We start from the raw sequence: 23,104 nt of genomic DNA on the forward strand, positions 1-23,104 counted from the left end.
AAATTGAGTTTTTACCAAAAAGTTCTACTTTGGTTTCATCTGACCATATGATATTCTCCCAATCCTCTTCTGGATCATCCAAATGCTCTCTAGTAAACTTCAGAAGGGCCTAGACATGTACTGGCTTAGGGGGACAAGTTTGGCACTGCTTGATTTGAGTCCCCGGCGGCGTAGTATGTTACTGATGGTAGCCTTTGTTACTTTGGTCCCAGCTCTCTGCAGGTCATTCACTAGGTCCCCCATGTGGTTCTGGGATTTTTGCTCACCGTTCCTGTGATCATTTTGACACCACGGGGTGAGATTTTGTCGGGAGCCCCAGATCGAAGGAGATTATCAGTTGTCTTGTATGTCTTCCATATTTCTAATAATTGCTGCCACAGTTGCTTTCTTCACACCAAGATGCTTGCCTATTGCAGATTCAGCCTTCCCAGCCTGGTGCAGGTCTACTATTTTGTTTTTGGTGTCCTCCGACAGCTCTTTGGTCTTGGCTATAGTGGAGTTTGGAGTGTGACTGTTTGAAGTTGTGGACAGGTGTCTTTTATACTGATAACAAGTTCAAACACGTGCCATTAATACAGGTAACGAGTGAAGGACAGAGGAGACTCTTTAAGAAGAAGTTACAGGTCTGTGAGAGCCAGAAATTGTGCTTGTTTTTTGGTGACCAAATACTTATTTTCCACCATAATTTGAAAATAAATTATTTAAAAATCAGTCAATGTGATTTTATGGATTTTTCTTTTCTCATTCTGTCTCTCATTGTTGAGGTTATAACCTATGATGATAATTACAGCCTCTCATCTTTATGGGAGAACTTGAACAATTCGTGGCTGACTAAATACTTTTTTGCCTCACTGAATAAATGTATACTCTCTTACAGGGAAATGTACACTCTCTTACTCATTAATGTTAACTCTCTTACATGTAAATGTACACTTTCTTACATATAAATGCACACCCGCCTACAGGGAAATGTATACTCTCTTACATATAAATGTACACTCTCTTACATACAAATGTATACTCTCTTAAATATAAATGTACACTCTCTTACATATAAATGTATACTCTCTTACATATAAATGTATACCCTCTTACATATAAATGTATACTCTCTTACATATAAATGTATACTCTCTTACATATAAATGTACACTCTCTTACATATAAATGTATACTCTCTTACATATAAATGTATACTCTCTTACATATAAATGTACACTCTCTTAAATATAAATGTATACTCTCTTACATATAAATGTATACTCTTTTACATATAAATGTATACTCTCTTAAATATAAATGTACACTCTCTTACATATAAATGTATACTCTCTTACATATAAATGTATACTCTTTTACATATAAATGTATACTCTCTTAAATATAAATGTACACTCTCTTACATATAAATGTATACTCTCTTACATATAAATGTACACTCTCTTACATATAAAAGTACACTCTCTTACAGGGGGAATGCATTCACTCTTACATGTAAATAAATACTCTATTAACCCCTTAAGGACCAAGGACGTACAGGTACGTCCTTGGTCCTGCTCCCGTGATATAACGCGGGGTTACACAGTAACCCCGCATCATATCACGGCGGGCCCGGCGTCATAGTGAAGCCGGGACCCGCCGCTAATAGCGCGCAGTGCCGATCACTTCCTTTATCCGCGCGCTCAGAGCTGAGCCACGCGGCTAAAAGTGAAAGTAAAAACTGCCGGTTAGCTCAGTGGGCTGTTCGGGATAGCCGCGGCGAATTCGCGGCATCCCGGACAGCTTACAGGACAGCGGGAGGGCCCCTACCTGCCTCCTCGCTGTCCGATCGCCGAATGACTGCTCAGTGCCTGAGATCCAGGTATGAGCAGTCATGCGGCAGAATCATCGATCACTGGTTTCCTATGAGAAACCAGTGATCAATGATGAAGATCAGTGTGTGCAGTGTTATAGGTCCCTATGGTATAACAATGATCAGTGTGTGCAGTGTTATAGGTCCCTATGGGATAACAATGATCAGTGTGTGCAGTGTTATAGGTCCCTATGGGATAACAATGATCAGTGTGTGCAGTGTTATAGGTCCCTATGGGATAACAATGATCAGTGTGTGCAGTGTTATAGGTCCCTATGGGATAACAATGATCAGTGTGTGCAGTGTTATAGGTCCCTATGGGATAACAATGATCAGTGTGTGCAGTGTTATAGGTCCCTATGGGATAACAATGATCAGTGTGTGCAGTGTTATAGGTCCCTATGGGATAACAATGATCAGTGTGTGCAGTGTTATAGGTCCCTATGGGATAACAATGATCAGTGTGTGCAGTGTTATAGGTCCCTATGGGATAACAATGATCAGTGTGTGCAGTGTTATAGGTCCCTATGGGATAACAATGATCAGTGTGTGCAGTGTTATAGGTCCCTATGGGACCTATAACACTGCAAAAAAAAGTGAAAAAAAAAGTGAATAAAGATCATTTAACTCCTCCCCTATTAAAAGTTTGAATCAACCCCCTTTTCCCATTAAAAAAAACACAGTGTAAATAAAAATAAAAATAAACATATATGGTATCACAGCGTGCGGAAATGTCCAAATTATAAAAATATATCGTTAATTAAACCGCTCGGTCAATGGCGTACGCGCAAAAAAATTCCAAAGTCCAAAATAGTGCATTTTTGGTCACTTTTTATATCATTTAAAAATCAATAAGATCAATAAGTCCTATCAATGCAAAAATGGTACCGTTAAAAACTTCAGATCACGGCACAAAAAATGAGCCCTGATACCGCCCCATACACGGAAAAATAAAAAAGTTATAGGGGTCAGAAGATGACAATTTTAAACGTATACATTTTCCTGCATATAGTTAGGATTTTTTCCAGAAGTGCGACAAAATCAAACCTATATAAGTAGGGTATCATTTTAATCGTATGGACCTACAGAATAAATATAAGGTGTCATTTTTACCGAAAAATGTACTACGTAGAAACGGAAGCCCCCAAAACTTACAAAACTGCGTTTTTTTCTTCAATTTTGTCTCACAATGATTTTTTTTTCCGTTTCACCGTAGATTTTTGGGGTAAAATGACTGACGTCATTACAAAGTAGAATTGGTGGCGCAAAAAATAAGCCATCATATGGAATTTTTAGGTGCAAAATTGAAAGAGTTATGATTTTTTAAAGGCAAGGAGCAAAAAACGAAAATGCAAAATCGGAAAAACCCACGGTCCTTAAGGGGTTAAATATAAATGCACACTCTTTTTAAAAGGACATGCATACTGTTGTGGCAGTTCTTAGATCCGTCAGTGTCTTCTTTGGTGTTTAGTGTATTCCGTACGCATTGGATACATGTGTGCTGATTAGAGATCGCTGCGTACTGCAGTGTTCCCCAACCAGTGTGCCTCCAGCTGTTGCAAAACTACAACTCCCAGCATGCCCGGACAGCCGAAGGCTGTCCGGGCATGCTGGGAGTTGTAGTTTTGCAACAGCTGGAGGCACGCTGGTTGGGGAACCTTTCTTCTATAAGGACACTTCCTTCAGGGGTCATGTTATGTCACTAGTCCTATAGGCAGAGGATTATATAAGAGTCAGGATCCGGTCTGCAGGCATGTGTACACAGTGACGGTGCAGCCATGGTTGTCACTCACATAGTACCTTCTGCAGAGCGTGCAGCTGCCCCAGGATGAGGCTTCCTAGATGTGATCAGCTGTTGTGAACATGACATTGAATCTTCTGGAATGTACAGAGTCATCGTAACATCCCACACAGTGCACACGTCCATAGTAACCGTGCATCACCCAGGGCCCTGTGTATAGGGTTATGCTCTCGTTACTATATCCTATCTTGTGTATCACCCCTGGGCATAAGGTTTAGGGTTATTGATTTATTTCCCCAGTGGAAACACTGTGTATTACCCAGTGCACAATACTAAAGCTAAACATATGTTTGGCCTAAAGCTATTCTTCCATACACATGCACACTCAGTTCAACTGAGCGTGCACATATTATCGATGTGGGGTCGGCTGACCTATTAGTGCCCCATACACCTTTGTTTCCCGGGATGTAAGAAGCCGACAGCTATGTCTCCCATTCATCCCATACAGGTGAATGTTTGGCCTACATCTATTCCTCCATACACATGCGTGCTCAGTTCAGTTGAGGGTGCATGTGTTATCTATGGGAAGTGGGGAATAATCTAGTGCAGACACTAATGGTGGAAATTCATCTCCCTTTACTAAAAGTAGCCCACAGCTATTCCTCCTGACAAGTCCATACCTCATGCATGCTCAGTTCAGCTGAGTGTGCTTATGTTATCGATCTGACAATAATGGAATCAGATATAAGTATAAGCATTAGAAGTCCTATATATATCTATATATATATACATATATATCTAATATATATATATATATACATATATATATATATACACATATATATATATATACACACACATATATATATATATATATACATATATATATACCTATATATATATATATATATATATATATTTATATATATATATATATATATATATATATATATATATATATATTTATATATATATATATATATATATATATATATGGAGGCTTGTCCAACCAAAATTTATTTTTATTTATTTTATTTCTTTTTTGGGGGGAGACATTTGACATGTGCCCTTTTGCTATTAAAGGGGTACTCCACTGGAAAACATTTTCTTTTAAATCAACTGGTCCCAGAAAGTTAAACAGATTTGTAAATTACTTCTATTAAAGAATTCCAATCCTTCCAGTACTTCTCAGCTGCTGTATAATACACAGGAAGTTCTTTTCTTTTTGAATGTCCTCTCTGCCTGACCACATGTGCTCTCTGCTGACACCTCTGTCCATGTCAGGAACTGCCCAGAGCAGGAGCAAATCCCCATAGCAAACCTCTCCTGCTCTGCACAGTTCCTGACATGGACAGAGGTGTCAGCAGAGAGCACTTGGTCAGGCAGAAAGGAAATTCAAAAAGAAAAGAACTTCCTGTGTATTATACAGCAGCTGATAAGTACTGGAAGGATTAGGATTTTTTTAATAGATGTAATTTGCAAATCTGTTTAACTTTCTAGCACCAGTTGATTTAAATGAAATGTTTTCCAGTGGAGTACCCCTTTAAGGTGATAAGCAGCCGATAACTATCTCTCCTGTTTATTCCATACACATAAATGTTTAAATGTTCGGCCCACAGTTATTCCTCCTGACGCTTCCATATGCATGCATGCTCAGTTTAGCTGATCGTGCACATGTTATCGATAGTAGGGTAAATAAGTTACTGGCATACAATAATGGTGGCAATTCAACCCCTTTAGGAACAAAAGTGTCGGATGCCCCATAGAGATACTAAAAAGAACTGAATCCGGCTGCACAGAACATGGGTCCACAGCAGCACAGAGTATTTCAGGAGAGGAGCATGCTGATCTTGGAAGGGAAATGTCCTGGTCCCAAACATAGAACAGAAGACATTTCCAGAAGCGCAAAGTATTTTAGGAATACACAGGGTTCATGCCCTACCACTTAACTTTGTACATCATTTTTTTTTTCTACACCTATTGCCTCCAGAAAGAAAAAGAAAACGGGGTCATCATCGCCCCCGGAGCGCATACATTCTGGTAAATTCTGACCTACGTTCCTATAGAACAAGCCCTGCGACTTTAATTGCGAGATCCTTTAAAACCACGTCCCTGCAGGCGCAGTGCATGAGAAAAATCATAAATATGTATGGGCCCTGAGGAGGTTGAATCCCTCTGAGAAATGCACAGAGGAGGCTTCACTTTCATTACATATTAACCCATAATACCAGAAGTCGGCTGCAGTGTATATCAGTTTTCTGTGGAACTATAAGTGCCAGAGTGGTCTTAGTAAAAAAAAAAAAAAAAAAAAGGCTGCTTTCTTCTAAAAACAGCGCCTCTCCTGTTTATTGGCTGTGTCTGGTATTGCAGCTCATTCCCAATAACAGACACAACCCATGAACAAGAGACGCTGTTTCTGCAATGAAACAGCCATTTTTTTTCCATTTCTGGACAACGTGAAGAAATTGTAGACCTGCCCAAAGCAGGTCTAGATCTCCTGAATAGATCCCTTGTGTGATGTCCTAGTACGGGACATGCATCCCACAGTCCTATCAGCTTGAGTCCCTGCACGTCCCCAGGGCTCACCTGCAGTGTACCCCCATAGTGTAATTAGTTGTACATTGAATGTAAAGGACCTTTGATATGGTCACATGGTTGTTAGTCCCATGATAATGGTTGTCACATGTTAAAGTCACATGTTTTGTTACCCAGAGAGCACCAGGTGACCAGATGACCCGTAGCTAGCCTATGGGCTTCTTGCTCACCCCCCTTTATAAGACTCTTGGACTCTTATTTGCCCTGCCTAACTAGGACTAGCGGTACTAGGTTCTCGGTAAAACCACGCCCTGGCATCACGAACATTTAGGGGTTAACACCATCTGCCCCTTAGCTACAACATCTGCCCCATATACCTCACATCACACCCCATTGGCTCACCACAACTTGTTTCTATATGCATGCTGGGAGTTGTAGTTCCGCAGCAGTCGGGGAGCCACAGGTTGAAGACTACTGTGAAATTGTGTCTGGTGTTAAAAAGACTCTTCACCAGAACAGGCTCCGTGCAGACACTGAACAAGCAAGGGATGTTGGGAGATTTTAGTTTCTTTAGCCTGCAGAATTGTGAATGCAGCTCTGAGGTATAATACAGAGACACAGGATGAAGGTCACTGCTCTATAGTAATTGGATCTAAGAAAAACTAACTTTCCCTTTGCATTATGAGAGGTTAGCTATGTTTTTAGGGGATGTCGGGGAACAAGCTTTCTGACTATTCCCAGTTACGACATAGTGTGATGGAAATCCCATCTCCTCCTATTCTGTCTTATTACTATGCTTCATACTTCTTCTTTTCTATTACAGCGGCCATTTACTATGTAGCAGCTCTCGAGTTATCCTTTAGTCACAGAGTCACTCCGGCTTCACAGAAATGCATAGACCCTACTGTCTCCTCCCCCGCTGTGTATGGCTCTTCTGCTTCCTCTACCAAATGTAAAATCAGGGATGATAATTTGGAAGCCTGAACCCAAGTACAAGCCCAGTAGTTATCAAGATCCTCCTTTCCCTTAAAAGAAACAAGAAATATCGGTATTGATGCCAGTTTTCTATTATGTCTTGTTTCTTCGTCATTTCAGGCGCATCCATGTGATCCTTCATGTTCATCGATTTCCACGCCGGCGGCAAGACTGGAAGGATCTATTGATCACTGTTCACACTGACGGTAAAGACGTGTTCAGCCTCAGTGACATCAACGGGAACTGACGATCCTAACGTCAAGATCAATAGATTGTTAGTGAAGTGTTATGTTCCATTTGTAAACCACCAAGACACGAAGGGAATTCATCTTCTGCCATGTGGGAATATTATATAAGATGTAAGGAGAGACATCAGGGTAAGATGAAGATGCTGGAGGAAGCACAAGGAGACAAGTTTAAAAAAGATTACGTTTGAACATGTGGGCTGAAGACGCCCATTTTATCAGGAGTGGCCAACCATCCAACCCAGATGTTGGGGAAAGAAGGATCAAGCATGATGGATTTCAACATTCTCAATCCCTTTATAACCAGGGAAGCCACCAAAACATAGATCTGGGGGGGCTCAGAGGGGTCTGGAGAAAGACAGAGGGGTCTGTAGGAAACTTGAGGAGGACAGAGGAGTCTAGAAGCGGACAAAGGGGTCTGTAAGAGGACATAGGGGTCTGTAAGAGGACATAGGGGTCTGTAAGAGGACATAAGGGTCTGGGGTGACAGAGATATCTAGAAGGGACAGATAAGTCTGGAAGAGGACAGAGGGGTTTGGAGATGGACAGAGGGGTCTGTAGGAAACTTGAGGAGGACAGAGGAGTCTAGAAGAGGACATAGGGGTCTGTAAGAGGACATAGGGGTCTGGGTGACAGAGATATCTAGAAGGGATAGAGAAGTCTGTAAGAGGACAGAGGGGTTTGGAGATGGACAGAGGGGTCTGAAGCAGACAGAAAGGTATGGAGGAGGACAGAGGGGTCTAGAGGAAGACAGAGTGGTCTGTGGGGACAGAGAGACCTGGAGGAAGACGGGAGGGTCTGGAGATGAACAGAGGGATCTGGAGGGGACAGAAAGATATGTAGGGGAACAGAGGGGTTTGGAGGGGACAGAATGGTATGGAGGAGGGCAGAGGGGTCTAGAGGAAGACAGAGGGGTCTGTGGGGACAGAGAGACCTGGAGGAGGACGGAATTATCTGGAGATGGACAGAGGGGTCTGGAGAGGACAGAAAGATATGTAGGGAAACAGAGGGGTCTGGAGGGGACAGAATGGTATGGAGGAGGGCAGAGGGGTCTAGAAGAAGACAGAGGGGTCTGTGGGGACAGAGAAGTCTGGAGGAGGACAAAGGAGTCTGGAGGGGCAGAGGGGTCTTGAGGAGGACAGAGGGTTTTAATAAGGACAGAGTGCCCGGAAGGGGACAAAGGGGTCTGGAGGAGGACAGAAGGGTCTGCAGGAAGACAGAAGGGTCTGCAGGAAGACAGAGGGGTCTTGAGGGGACTGGAAGGTGACAGGGGGTTTTGAGGGGACTGAACATGCACCGGTATGGGGTGGCATGTGAGAAATAAGTTGAATAAGGTGTTTGGGAAGCTAAAGAGAGGACATGGCAGCAGAGACATCTGAGACACTTAGGAGAGAAGGAGCGATGTCCCAGGAGGATGTATATAGTTTGGTGTCATCAGCAGAAAGATGGCACCAGATCAATCCTGCTGACAGTGTCCGGATGAATTCAGACGGTATAACCTGAAACTGCTGATATCTCATGTGCGATTTGTAACACTGTCCATGTACTACTTATAATCCTTGTGTCTTCTTCTATAGGTGATGGCATTTGGGCCCCCCTCAGGTACCAGGGCCCCTGTGTGACTTCCTCCTCTGCATTATAACCTATCATAGTGTAAACATAACGCAGCCCTACAGAGTTAGATCCCTCAGGGCTCTGCTACACCCACACGTGTTATGTCAGTCCACAGTGGCTTGATGGTGTCATAAAGTTCAGCCTTGTTTTCCTTCTCCCATTTAATTGCTATATTCAAATATTCTGACTTTGCTAAAAAAAAAAAAAAAAAAATTCCCTGTAACCATTCACAGTAATCTGGTGACATGTCGCAATCATATGACCATGGAGATCACATGACAAACAAGGGCGAAATGCAAAAAGCAGTGTGCGGTCAATGGTTAATGCTTATGTGGGGCCACAAGGTTGTGCAATAGATTGAGGAGGGTCCTCGTGTCATCCAAGGTCTTTAGTCATTGAGAGATTCTTACAATAAGGACAGGCAGGGCCCAAGCTTAAATTCCCATGGTCACATGTAGCTGTCTGTGTCAGTGTGGGGTCTGCCCATGTTACCACCCTAAGATGGTACATGAGATTTATAAACTCTTAACCCCTTCATGACCCAGCCCATTTTCACCTTCAGGACCTGGGCATTTTTTGAAAATCTGACCACTGTCACTTTAAACATTAATAACTCTGGAATGCTTTTAGTTATCATTCTGATTCCGAGATTGTTTTTTCGTGACATATTCTACTTTATGTTATTGGTAAAATTTCACTGATATTTGCATCCTTTCTTGGTAAAAAGTCTAAAAATTTCATGAAAATTTTGAAAATTTAGCATTTTTCTAACTTTGAAAGTCTCTGCTTGAAAGGAAAATGGATATTCCAAATAAATTACATATTGATTCACATATACAATATGTCTACTTTATGTTTGCATCAAAAAATTGACAAGTTTTTACTTTTGGAGGGCATCAGAGGGCTTCAAAGTTCCTCAGCAATTTTCCAATTTTTCTCAAGATTTTCAAAATCGTAATTTTTCAGGGCCCAGTTCAGGTTGGAAGTGGATTTTAAGGGTCTTTATATTAGAAATACCCCATAAATGACCCCATTATAAAAACTTCACCCCCCAAAGTATTCAAAATGACATTCAGTAAGTGTTTTAACCCTTTAGGTGTTTCACAGGAATAGCAGCAAAGTGAAGGAGAAAATTCTAAATCTTCATTTTTTACACTCGCATTTTCTTGTAGACCCAATTTTTGAATTTTTACAAGGGGTAAAAGGAGAGAAATCACCATAAAATTTGTAACCCAATTTCTCTCAAGTAAGTAAACACCTCATATGTGTATGTAAAGTGTTCGGCGGGCGCAGTAGAGGGCTCAGAAGGGAAGGAGCGACAATGGGATTTTGGAGAGTGAGTTTTTCTGAAAGGGTTTTTGGGGGGCATGTCCCATTTAAGAAGCCCCTATGGTGCCAGAACAGTGGACCCCCCCCACATGTGACCCCATTTTGGAAACTATACCCCTCATGGAATTTAATAAGGGGTGCAGTGAGCATTTACACCCCACTGGCGTTTGACAGATATTTGAAACAGTGGACTGTGCAAATCAAAAATTGTATTTTTCATTTTCACAGACCACTGTTCCAAAAATCTGTCATACACCAGTGGGGTGTAAATTCTCACTGCACCCCTTATTACATTCCGTGAGGGGTGTAATTTCCAAAATGGGGTCACATATGGATATTTATTGTTTTGCGTTTGTCAGAACTGCTGTAACAATCAGCCACCCCTGTGCAAATCACCTCAAATGTACATGGTGCACTCTCCCTTCTGGGCCTTGTTGTGCGCCCCCGGAGCACTTTGCGCCCACATATGGGGTATCTCCGTACTCACGAGAAATTGCGTTACAAATTTAGAGGGTCTTTTTTCCCTTTTACCTCTTGTGAAAATGAAAAGTATAGGGCAACACCAGCATGTCAGTGTAAAAATTTTATTTTTTTACACTAACATGCTGGTGTAGACCCCAACTTCACCTTTTCATAAGGGGTTAAAGAAGAAAAAGCCCCCCAAAATTTGTAAGGCAATTTCTCCTGAGTACGGCAATACCCCATATGTGTCCCAAAACTGTTGCCCTGAAATACGACAGGGCTCCAAAGTGAGAGAGCGCCATGTGCATTTGGGGCCTGAATTAGGGATTTGCATAGGGGTGGACATAGGAGTACTCTATGCCAGTGATTCCCAAACAGGGTGCCTCCAGCTGTTGCAAAACTCCCAGCATGCCTGGACAGTCAATGGCTGTCCGGCAATAATGGGAGTTATTATTTTGCAACAGCTGGAGGCTCCGTTTTGGAAACAGTAGCGTACCAGACGTTTTTCATTTTTTGGGGGGAGGGGGGCTGTGTAGGGGTATGTGTATATGTAGTGTTTTTTACTTTTTATTTTAGGTTAGTGTTAGTGTAGTGTAGTGTTTTTAGGGTACAGTCACATGGGCAGAGGTTCACAGCAAGTTTGCCGCTGGAAGTTTGAGCTGCAGCGCAAAATTTGCGCCATCTCAAACTTTCAGCACTCACTGTAAACCTCCACCCATGTGAGTGTACCCTGTACATTCACATTGGGGGGAGGGGGCAAACATCCAGCTGTTGCAAACTCCGAGCATGCCCTTTGGCTGTCCGTGCATGCTGGGAGTTGTAGTTTTGCAACAGCTTGAGGAACACTGGTTTGGAAACACTAAGTTAAGTAATAAACTTTCAAGTGTTTTGCAACCAAACTTAGTGTTTCCAAACCAGTGTGCCTCCAGCTGTTGCAAAACTACAACTCCCAGCATGCATGGTCTGTCAGTGCATGCTGGGAGTTATAGTTTTGCAACAATTGCAACAGCTGGAGGCACTGAGGTAGGAAACGGACAATGTTTCCCAACTAGTGTGCCTTCAGTTGTTGCAAAACTACAACTCCCAGCATGCCCAGACTGTCCAAGCATGCTGGAAGTTGTAGTTCGGCAATATCTGAAGGATCAGATGTTGCCGAACTACAACTTCCAGCATGCTTGGGCAGTCTGGGCATGCTGGGAGTTGTAGTTTTGCAACATCTGGAGGTCCACAGTTTGGAGACCACTGTATAATGGTCTCCAATCTGTGCTCTTCCAGATGTTAGAGAACTACAACTCCCAGCATGCCTGGACAGACTGAGCATGCTGAGATTTGTAGTTTTGCAACATCTGGAAGAGCACAGAATGGAGACCATTATACAGTGGTCTCCAAACTGTGGGCCTCCAGATGTTGCAAAACTACAACTCCCAGCATGCCCAGAAAGCAAAAGGCTGTCTGGGCATGCTGGGAGTTGCAGTTTTGAAACTCTCAGAGGCAGCAGTGAGATCGCTTTACGGCGATCTCACTGCTGCCAATGAAGATGCCGCACTGCTGCTGCAAACTCACCGCCGGGAGGCAGCCGGGACCGCATGGAGGACGTCGCTCGCGCCGGGACCGCTCGGGACACCGCTCGGACGGGTAAGTGATGCCGGGGGACGGGTCAGGGACACTTAGCAGAGCGGTGTGTGTCCCGATCCCCGTGATCGGGACTCACACACCGCGCTGCTAAGTATTTTCATAGCGAAACGCTGCTATCAGCTAGTCAGATTTGACCAGCTGATAGCAGCGATCGCTGGGGGGGGGGTGGGGGATGAAACCCCCCGTGGTCGCATGGTAAGATGGCTGGTTATCAGTGATAGCCACCATCTTTCCGGGCGCTGCGGGATGCCGCGAGTAGCGGCTGTAATGTTCATGACGTACCTGTATGTCATGGGTCGGGAACACCTTGCCACCCATGACGTACAGGTATGTCATAGGTCGGGAAGGGGTTAAACTAAGTAAAAATGTTATTGTCAACCTCAAAATGATATTGTTTACCCCATAGTATCCATTGTTTTACTAGATGTTACTGGGCTGACTGTCCTAACCTACCATATGAGGTTTATAATACTTATCTGGCATAGGGGTCTTTGGCCACCTCGACCATCATGGACAGGGTGCAACTGCTATCTCTGCACCCCCTATAGGTTCAGTCAGGAGTACTTTTTTGTACATATACTCCATTGTCTTTACAATGACTTTCCGTGTCCATAATCAGAACTACAATGTTCTGACAAACTACATTCTATGCACAGAAGGTGCCCTGAGATGTCATGCCCTTCCTTCAGTCCTGCACAAAAATCTAGACCAATAATGATTAATCATTTTGGGGCACTTTTGGGAAAAAAATTCCTTACTTGGACACCCTTTCACTTTCCCCCCTCCCTCCACCACTCATTCCAACTGGTATAGGAACCCTCAACCAGTTCCCAAGAAAACCCCAAGGCAGAAGGTTCAGTATTCAAAGACTGGAGTTATCTTCTCTGGCATAGCGTCCTTTGGCCTCCTCGACCATCTTGGCTTGGTTGCAACTACTTTCTCTGCACCCCCTATAGGTACACCTCTGAATATACTTCTTGTATCTACTCCTTTGTCTTGTGGACATTTACATTCTATGTCCATAATCAAAATCACAACTATGTTTCCTCGCACAGGAGGTGCCCTAAGATGTTGTCACACCCTCTCTCCAGTCCTCCACAACAATCTGGCACCCTTACCCTGCCCCCCCCCAACCCCCCCCCACACACACACACACACACACACACACTACTACTGGTATGGGGGTTGTTCTTCCTAGGGAACTCCCAACCAGTTCCCAAGAAACTCCAAGGCAGAAGGTCCAAGATGCAAAGACTGGAGCCATCATTATCTGGCATAGGGGTCTTTGGCCTCCTTCACCATCATGGCTTGTGTTCAACTGCTATCTCGGTACCCCCTATAGGTACTCCCAATGTTACTTCTTGTATGTATACTCCATTGTCTTTACAATGATTTTCCATGTCCATATTCAGAAACAAAAGGTTACCACCCTCCAGTCCTTCAAGGTCAATAATGCTCAACCTTTTTGAGGAACCCTTGGAAAAATTTACTTACTGAGGCACCCCTTTACTGAAATTACCCCTACTGGTATGGGGGGGGGACGGGGGACTTTTTGGGCAACCCTTAAAGCGGTACTCCACTGGCCAGCATTTGGAACTAAATGTTCCAAATGTTGTTTTCGGGCTGCGGACATCACGTGACATCATGGCCATGCCCCCTCAATGCAAGTCTATGGGAGGGGGCGTGACGACAGTCACGCCTCCTCCCATAGACTTGCATTGAGGGGGAGTGGTCGTGATGTCACAAGGGGCGTAGCAGACCCCCGCAGTGCAAAATCAGCATTGCTTGCCAGTGGAGTACCCCTTTAAGAAACTCGATGGCAGAAGGTCCAAGTTGTAAAGCAGGGGTGTGACTTTTTAGACTAGTGTTTTTCAACAACCGTTAAGGGCACGCTGGTTGGGAAACACTGTTTTAGACCAGTAAATAAAAAAGAACAATACTCTAAGATTCTCGTTCCTTCTTTGGATTGACCCCGGAACATTCCACCGACTCCAAATGCTACATGAAACCAACCAACCTGGCACCTGACTACTCCAACAATTACCGATCAGGATTTTATTGTGTATCCAGTGGATATGCCATAAAAGTTATTCGTCAACAAGCTCCTTTACATAAAACAACTATGCTCTTCAAAGAACAACTTAAAGGGGGTCATAAAATGTGGGAACTGGAGCAACAAAAGCAAAACAAAACTTGAGATTGCCCGTAAACAATGGTGGTCAAGACATTCTTTCTTTCGTGTTGTCATTTCTTTGCAATAAAACTATCACTCATGTACTATGAGCACTGTAAAGAGTTTTCTTCTGTCTGGGGTAGAGTTAATTTGCATACCTCTTCTCCCGGAAGGTATTGCCTGTAAGAATGCCTACACCTGCAGGTGACTCCACAAGGAGAAAGATAACCCCCTGAAGAGAGGAGTAACTATAGGGGACACAGAGGTAATAGTCGCAACTGGGCCTTGGTGCCTAAGGGTGCCCCAAGTCACATCTGCCTCATAAGAGACTAGTACTATAAATGGAGGGCCACGGTTTGAGGCCACTGACTAGACAGTTTCTTTCTTCTGCAAGTGGACTAACTTGCTTAGGGAAACTCATAAAATGGGTTCCTAGGTAGAGTAGCTGCACACAAGCTTAAGATCACCCTCCTTAAATGGGTACTCCACTGCTCAGCATTTGGAACAAACTGTTCCAAACACCGGAGCCGGTGCCGGGAGCTCGTGATGTCATAGCCCCCTCATGACGTCACACCCCGCCCCCTCAATGCAAGTCTATGGGAGGGGGCGTGACTGCCGTCACGCCTCCTCCCATAGACTTGCATTGAGCGGGACCCCCGTGATCTTGCACGCATCATCCTGTTAGAATCAGCCCCTGGAGCATGTTCACTCCGGGTCTGATGACTGGCGCCCCCTCCCATAGGCTTGCATTGAGGGGGCGGAGCGTGACGTCACACAGGGCGGTGCCGTGACGTCACAATGCTCCGGCCCCGTGATCGCCACTCATCAGACCCGGAGCGAACATACTCCGGGGACTGATTGTAACGGGGTGCTGCGTGCAAGATCCCGGGGGTCCCCGGTGGCGGGACCCCCGCGATCAGGTATCTTATCCCCTATCCTTTGGATAGGAGATAAGATGTCTTAGCGCCGGAGTACCCCTTTAATGATATAATAGAATGGCAATTGTGATCCTCTCGCTCTCCGGAATGGGACCCTGGCTATCACATGCTACATTCATTTCTATGGGAGCGCTGGTGATGTCTCGGGTCTTTTTGGCGCGCCCATAGAAATGAATGGAGCGTGTGCCGTCTGCAGCAGGTCCTCCACAATGAGCAGCGAGTCCTGTTCCGGAGATCAAGGGGGATCCCAGCGGTTAGGGGATAAGTTAAAGGAGTAGTCCAGTGGTGATTCAGTGGTGAGCAACTTATCCCCTATCCTAAGGATAGAGGATAAGTTGCAGATCGCGGGGGGTCCGACCGCTGGGGCCCCCTGCGATCTCCTGTACGGAGCCCCGACAGCCCGCGGGAAGGGGGCGTGTCGACCTCCGCACGAGGCGGCGGCCGACACGCCCCCTCAATACAACTCTATGGCAGAGCCAAAGCGCTGCCTTCGGCAATCTCCGGCTCTGCCATAGAGATGTATTGAGGGGGCGTGTCGGCCGCCGCCTCGTGCGGGGGTCGACACCCGCTATCTCGGCGGAGAGCCGGGGCCCCGTACAGAGAGATCGCAGGGAGCCCCAGCGGTCGGACCCCCCGCGATCTCAAACTTATCCCCTATCCTTAGGATAGGGGATACGTTTTTCACCACTGGACTACCCCTTTAATTTTGGCTGGAGTTTTCCTTGTGTCAGAGGAAGTGGTCAGTCCTGGGTCAGCTGAATTCTTATGAACTACCCATAATCAGGGGGAAAAAAATCTGCCAAAATGCAGTAAAGATGTGTGGAAAAATGCTGTAAAAATACAATTTGTGAACACTGCCTAACAACCTAAAATAATCATAAAACACCTCAATTTTGATTTTAGGTCAAACCACTTTTGACTCTTGGCAATATTTCTTTTTAAAAAAAGTACACTTTGAGGGTAGGGTCACATGGAGCGCACCTCACTTCGGATGTGCCAACAGCAGTCACAAGCCGCAGCAGGGAGCTCGCTCTCATGACTGCCGCCGGTGCATCCGCAGTGTTAAATACACTGCAGATGGGCTATGTGTGACCCTACCCTGAATGAGAAAATGCATCATAACTGCCAAAAGTATGAACTGGCTTAACCCACTTATAAGTCTAATGGGGGAGATTTATCAAAACCTGTGCAGCGGAAGAGTGGTGCAGTTGCCCATAGCAACCAATCAGATTGCTTCTTTCATTTTCCACAGGCCTCTAAAGAGGCCTGTGGAAAATGAAAGAAGCAATCTGATTGGTTGCTATGGGCAACTGCACCACTCTTCCTCTGCACAGGTTTTGATAAATCTCCCCCAATGAGTTCACCTGGGAGACCCCTAGCATCAGCAGTCTAATTAGATAATCAGGTGGAATGATCAAACTCCACACCATTTTTTTCTGCCAAGTCAGAGGATTCCTGGGTTAATGTTGGAAATCCTTTTAGTAATGAAATTGCAAACAGAACGGCTGCATACACCATTGCCTGCCACATCAGCTAAAACAGGTAAGCACACAGCATACACAAGAACCTTTACATTATTCTCTGATTTAAAAAAAAGAAAAATTCCTGGAGTACTTCTTTAATACCCATGGTTTTGGATTAGGATGTCTAAGCTCATATAGGTGTGATGGTCTGGGGTCCACCTTCTTTTAACTGTTTAGTGTATTTACTGGCAGGTTCTTTGCCTTTTACCTTTTGGCAGCTACAATAAAAAACACAATGCAACCTTTTCAGTTCTGCAAATTCCTTTGGCAATAAAAACAAAACAGAAAAATAGCAGTTTCCTGATGTTCACAAAATGAGCTGTGAACTGCAATTTCTGGTCATCGATTAACCCGCACAATGCAGAACACTCGATGCCTGCCAGATCTGTGAGCAGGAGATAAAGACGCCGTACGAGACGTCTAAAAGAAACAAATGAGAACCAAAAAATAAAAATAAAATATATAAATAAAATAAAAAAAATAAGATATTAGAAATAGTTCAAAGGAAATGATAAAAGAGATGTAAAGGAGCTCAGACGACGCTGAAGGCTTCACACATAAATTATAGCAAAACACTGTTTTATAACATTTCTTCTACAAAAGAAGAAACTTCTTACTCAAACCACATAAAGATCCCGATTAGAAAAGCTGGGAAACAAGGCAGCATTATGTAAAGGCTTTAAAAGATATATTTTTTTTCTTCTTTTTATTTCAACTAAGCCTATTGTTATGGAGGAAATGCCGTGTGATAAGAGTGGGATGTGTGGTGGCCCGGTACGGAATGGTGTTTCCCCGTACTTCTCCTGCCCTGTCAGGCAGAGTCTCTCCATGTCCCCGGGGCCCCTTTATGTATTATCCCCTGTGTATATAAGTTGTGATATTAAAAATGTGCAGTTTCTTTAATTGTTATACCATGTGATTGTTACCCAGGAGGCACTAGTGACCAGGTGACCCCCCCCCAAGTGACCTATGGGCTCCTTGCACAGCCCCCTATATAATCAGGGAAGGGGCTGCAATCTCTCTCTTTCCATGCTCTTAGTTCCTGAGGTTGTCTCAGTGTGTATGTGTACGGAGCATTGGAGGCCTCAAGCCTAAAGTCTGTAGTCACCTGTCAATTGTAAGTAAGCCAAAGTCATCAAATTGTCAGTCATCAAGTCAGTCAAGTCAAGTCTACTGTTTAGTCACCGTGGCCTGCACCAAAGTCAGTCTAACTACTGCACTTCACCCCCTGTGTCACTGGTCACCTCCTTGGGATATTGGCTGTACTGCATAGACTGTGTCATCTGTCTACCCTCGGTAAAGCTACCGTTTGTCCGTAACTTGGGGTCTGTGTCTTCATTGCCCCCGTGCCTAGGTATTACCTTCGGGTGGTTAAGGCTAAACCACGCCCTGGCGTCATGACAAGAAGGGGTTAATAACATCTGTAACATGGGTTATAACATCTACCCAGCACCTCACACCCCGACGCCACAGATGGATTTCCTGAAATAAAACTCAAGGCATTTCCAAACAAAATGAGTAAAAAATAAATAAAAATAAGATCTGTAGACGGCATTGCGGTGGCTTAAATCCGAGGGCTTCTGGGACATGCTTTATACCACGGCTCTCCTCTAATTGAAAGGGTTTATCCAGGTTATGTTCTGAGTAGGCCATCAATATCACAGCTCCATCCATTTAAAAGGCTGGATAACCCCTTAATTACTGAAGCTTACAGGGGGCTACATGGGGATGATAAAAATGAGGGTACTTTCAGGGGCTTCATGACACAAGCACTCAAGCCAGATGCAATGGGAGGTCTTGGTGTCTCCATCCAATTTTACGACTCTGTTACATTTTTTTACTCACAAACGTTGCCTTATTGGAGACCATACAGTACTCCTGTGGAATCCTCAATCTATCTATCTCTCTATCTATCTATATATTTAAAATTTAATGTGTGTATGAGATCAGCATATGTGGTTGAGACATTGGGATAGGATATGAGGATGAAATATGAGGTCGGGATATGAGGTAAGAACATGAGGGCGGAATATGAGGATGGGATATGAGGTCGGGATATGAGGTCGGGATATAAGGATGGGATATGAGGATGAGATATGAGGTCGGGATATAAGGATGGGATATGAAGATGAGATATGAGGTCGGGATATAAGGATGGGATATAAGGATGGGATATGAGGGTGAGATATGAGGTCGGGATATAAGGATGGAATATGAGGATGGGATATGAGGATGAGATATAAGGTCGGGATATAAGGATGGAATATGAGGATGGAATATGAGGTCGGGATATAAGGATGGAATATGAGGATGGGATATGAGGATGGGATATGAGGTCGGGATATAAGGACGGAATATGAGGATGGGATATGAGGATGAGATATGAGGTCGGGATATAAGGATGGAATATGAGGATGGGATATGAGGATGAGATATGAGGTCGGGATATAAGGATGGAATATGAGGATGGGATATGAGGATGAGATATGAGGTCGGGATATAAGGATGAAATATGAGGATGGGATATGAGGATGAGATATGAGGTCGGGATATAAGGATGGAAAATGAGGATGGGATATAATGATGGAATATGAGGATGGGATATGAGGATGAGATATGAGGTCGGGATATGAGGTGAAGATAGGAGGAAGAGATATGAGGACAAAAGTATCATTGCTGCTTTTCCTCTCCCACAAGGTTTTGGTAAGGAGACCAAGCAGCGCCAAATACTCAGCTAGTACCCAAATAAAAGGAGATGAGACCAACCTGGGCTCCTAATGGTGCCCTGTAGCAGCCACATGGGCTTCCGCTGTGGTTTGCACTTAAAAAGTCCAATTTTATTTTCCAAGCATACGGGTTGTTATGATCCTTATAAAAGAACTTCACATGTCCCCATGTAATAGGTGATAATGAGTGATGGAGGCAAAGGACGCATGAACTATCTGGAGAACGATGCTCGAGCCTTGTTGTAGGCTCAGTCAACAACTGCAGTTCTACGAGATAGGGGCCCTTATATGACAGCACATTCTGCCGTTGGTACATGAAGTATGGCTGCCACAATGACCATCAAGCCATTGCCCTTTTGTTCTGTTCGGTTGCCATAAGGCTTATGCATTGAATTGATGGTGTTGGTACTATTAGGGAAATCCATGTTGCCTATATTCTGTCACGCCCCCTTCCCATAGACTTTGGTTGAGGGGCGGGCGTGACGTCACGAGGGGGCGGCCGCGAACACGGAAGCCCGCACATAGCGTTCGGAGTAATGAACTTCCAGACGCTGCGAGCGGAGCTCTGAACGGCAGGGCAGCGCACAACCCCTTTAAAGCTCCAAAAGGACAATTGCAGGAAAAGAACCCCACATGATTGTCCTGGTCTGTGACTTATAAATAGGACTTGAAAACATGTTGGCCAATAGTTTGAAAGCTCAACGTGCAGAAGTGCCCCAGAATGGATGCTTATATGGGCATAAAAACTTTTTATAAGTTGTACATATTGGCAAAACAATAGTTTTTCTAATATACTTCTTTAAATAAAAAGTAACATTTAATTAAATAAAACTGCCTTTGAAAATCCCACCACTAGGGGTCCCCATACCTCTCGGGACACTGATGAGTCCCACAGCAGCATGAGCGTGTCCAAGGGTCATGGACAAGAGATGCCTGCAGGAGGAACACAGCCTGCAACAACACTGCTGTAACACTGAGTTTTACAAAACATGTGCCTCCAGCTGTTACAAAACTACATCTCCAAGCAGTAAAAGGATGTCTGGGCATGCTGGGAGTTGTAGTTTTGCAAAAGTTGTAGACACACAGCTAAAGGCAACACTGCTGAAAAAAAAAGAGTTATCCAAACAATTTACCTCCAACTATTCAAAACTACAAGTCCCAGCATTATAAGACTGGCAAAGGATGATACACATGAATGACATAAGAACATAGAAAATGTATGCATAAAAACACTGCACTAAACCTTTACACTAATTTAGGAAGATGTAAGTTATACACTCACCATATTGTCTTTGGTGGTGGAGTACGGGCAATCTCTAATAATCATTGTGTGTGTGTGTGTGTACAGCATAAATCCAGAGAGGAAAGGGTTACAGAGTAGGGCTGCCAGGCCCCCCGAGAGCAGTAAGTCAGCAGAGTGAGGGAGGGAGAGGAGTCATTACAGTGCAGGCAAGAGAAGGACACACACCCTCCCTTTGGGAAGGTGGGAAATACATTGAGCAGCTGTAATATACTATTTCTTTGTGAAATATTAGTGATAAAGACATAAAAATTACATGATCAGGAACAGGATTTTTGTGGGATCTGACAGGTTTGCTTTAAACTCCCCGCTGACGGGAGCCCATTAAGTTATGGCCCATTGTATAGACTCCTCTTTCACACCTTTGAGTGCACTCATCTCTAGTCATACTGGCCTTCCAGCTAAGCAGCATAAGTTTTTTTTTAGTTTTTTTATTTAAATTGCATGGGTCATATTTGCATTGAACATGTTGATTTAATTATGTCCCAATGTGTTTTACTGTCCACATTTTCCTCATCCCACCTGCAACCCCAGTGACCCATCTTGGGAGGCCGACCTTGGTGGACATTGGGGTAATATGGTGGCCATGAAGAGACAGGAAAGGTTTGTGGGTGTCCATCTCCTTACGGAAGGGTCTTGTGTGTGTCGCACTTGGGTGATGTATGAAGTCACGTACTCTTGCACTATGCGGTACGACTGGGTGGCAAGGACCATAGAAGAACTGTTTGCTGCTTTGAAGAACTTTTAGATGGGAAGATAAACACAGGTTGACCCTATCTCCCTTCCATATGGGTAGTGTGAACTTCATGGGTTCTTCAATCAAACCAAACCGGGGAAAAATATCTCTGGCATTAGGTTTTAGTTTGCCTTAAAGGAGTTCTCTAGTGCAGAGTATTCCTGCTCCGTCCTGCCCGGGCTGCAAAATAAATGAAAATGAACCATCACTCACCTCCCTGGGTTCCCGTGGAGCGCCACTACAGCTGATCGGTCCTCCGGTCCATCTCCTTCATACTTCTGGGTGTAACGAAGCGTCACATGGCGCTCAGCCTATCGCTAGCCGAGGCAGAACATCGCGGCGGCCGGCGATAGGCTGAGCGCCATGTGACACTTCGTTACACCCGGAAGTATGAAGAGGATGGACCGGAGGACCGATCAGCTGTAGTGGCGCTCCGCGGGAACCCAGGGAGGTGAGTGATGATTCATTTTCATTTATTTTGCAGCCTGGGCAGGACGGAGCAGGAATACTCTGCACTAGAGTACTCCCTTAAAGGGGTACTCCGCTGCTCAGCGTTTGGAACAAAATGTTCCGAATGCTTAGAGCCAGCGCCAGGAGCTCGTGACATCATAACCCCATCCCTCATGATGTCATGCCCCACGCCTTCAATGCAAGTCTATGGGAGGGGGCGTGACGGCTGTCACGCCCCCTCCCATAGACTTGCATTGAGGGGGCGGGGTGTAATGTCATGAGGGGCGGAGCTATGGCGTCACGAGCTGCCGGCTCTAAGCATTCGGAACATTTTGTTCCAATCGCTGAGCAGCCGAGTACCCCTTTAAGGCAAACTACAAAAATAACCTCTGTCAGCTGCCACAAACCAACGCTTCATACCGATTCTTTAGCAGGTCCTTGTATTCTGTTTATCTGCTCTTATGTTCATATCAGTATTAGGCAATATTTTAGAGGCTAAAACATAACTTATAAGTAAAAAGGGAACAATCTATGTGTACACTGGTCTACGTGAGGCAGACTTCACTGTAAGGTCCGCGGCCCTGAGAATATGGCTGCTGACGTAGCGGAGTAACTCACCAGAAAGAGCTTTTTACGGAAAATCAACTCAGCTGTTGTTTAAATAAAGCTGGTGTATACTGTATGATAATGCTTTCTTGCTCAAACACTGTTGACCCTTTAAGTTGCCCCCTTTTACTGTCCTAGTTTATGTGCGTCTCTATGTACTTATTCTTGTTTGTTAAAGAGTGTCGGCCGGGCTAGTGTCACATAGTTCTCACGCAATGCTCTGCAGGACAGCTGTACAGAAATGGTAAGAGGACTTCCTGCTCA

The sequence above is a fragment of the Hyla sarda genome, chromosome 1 (genome assembly GCF_029499605.1).
Source record: "Hyla sarda isolate aHylSar1 chromosome 1, aHylSar1.hap1, whole genome shotgun sequence".
Classification (NCBI taxonomy): domain Eukaryota; kingdom Metazoa; phylum Chordata; class Amphibia; order Anura; family Hylidae; genus Hyla; species Hyla sarda.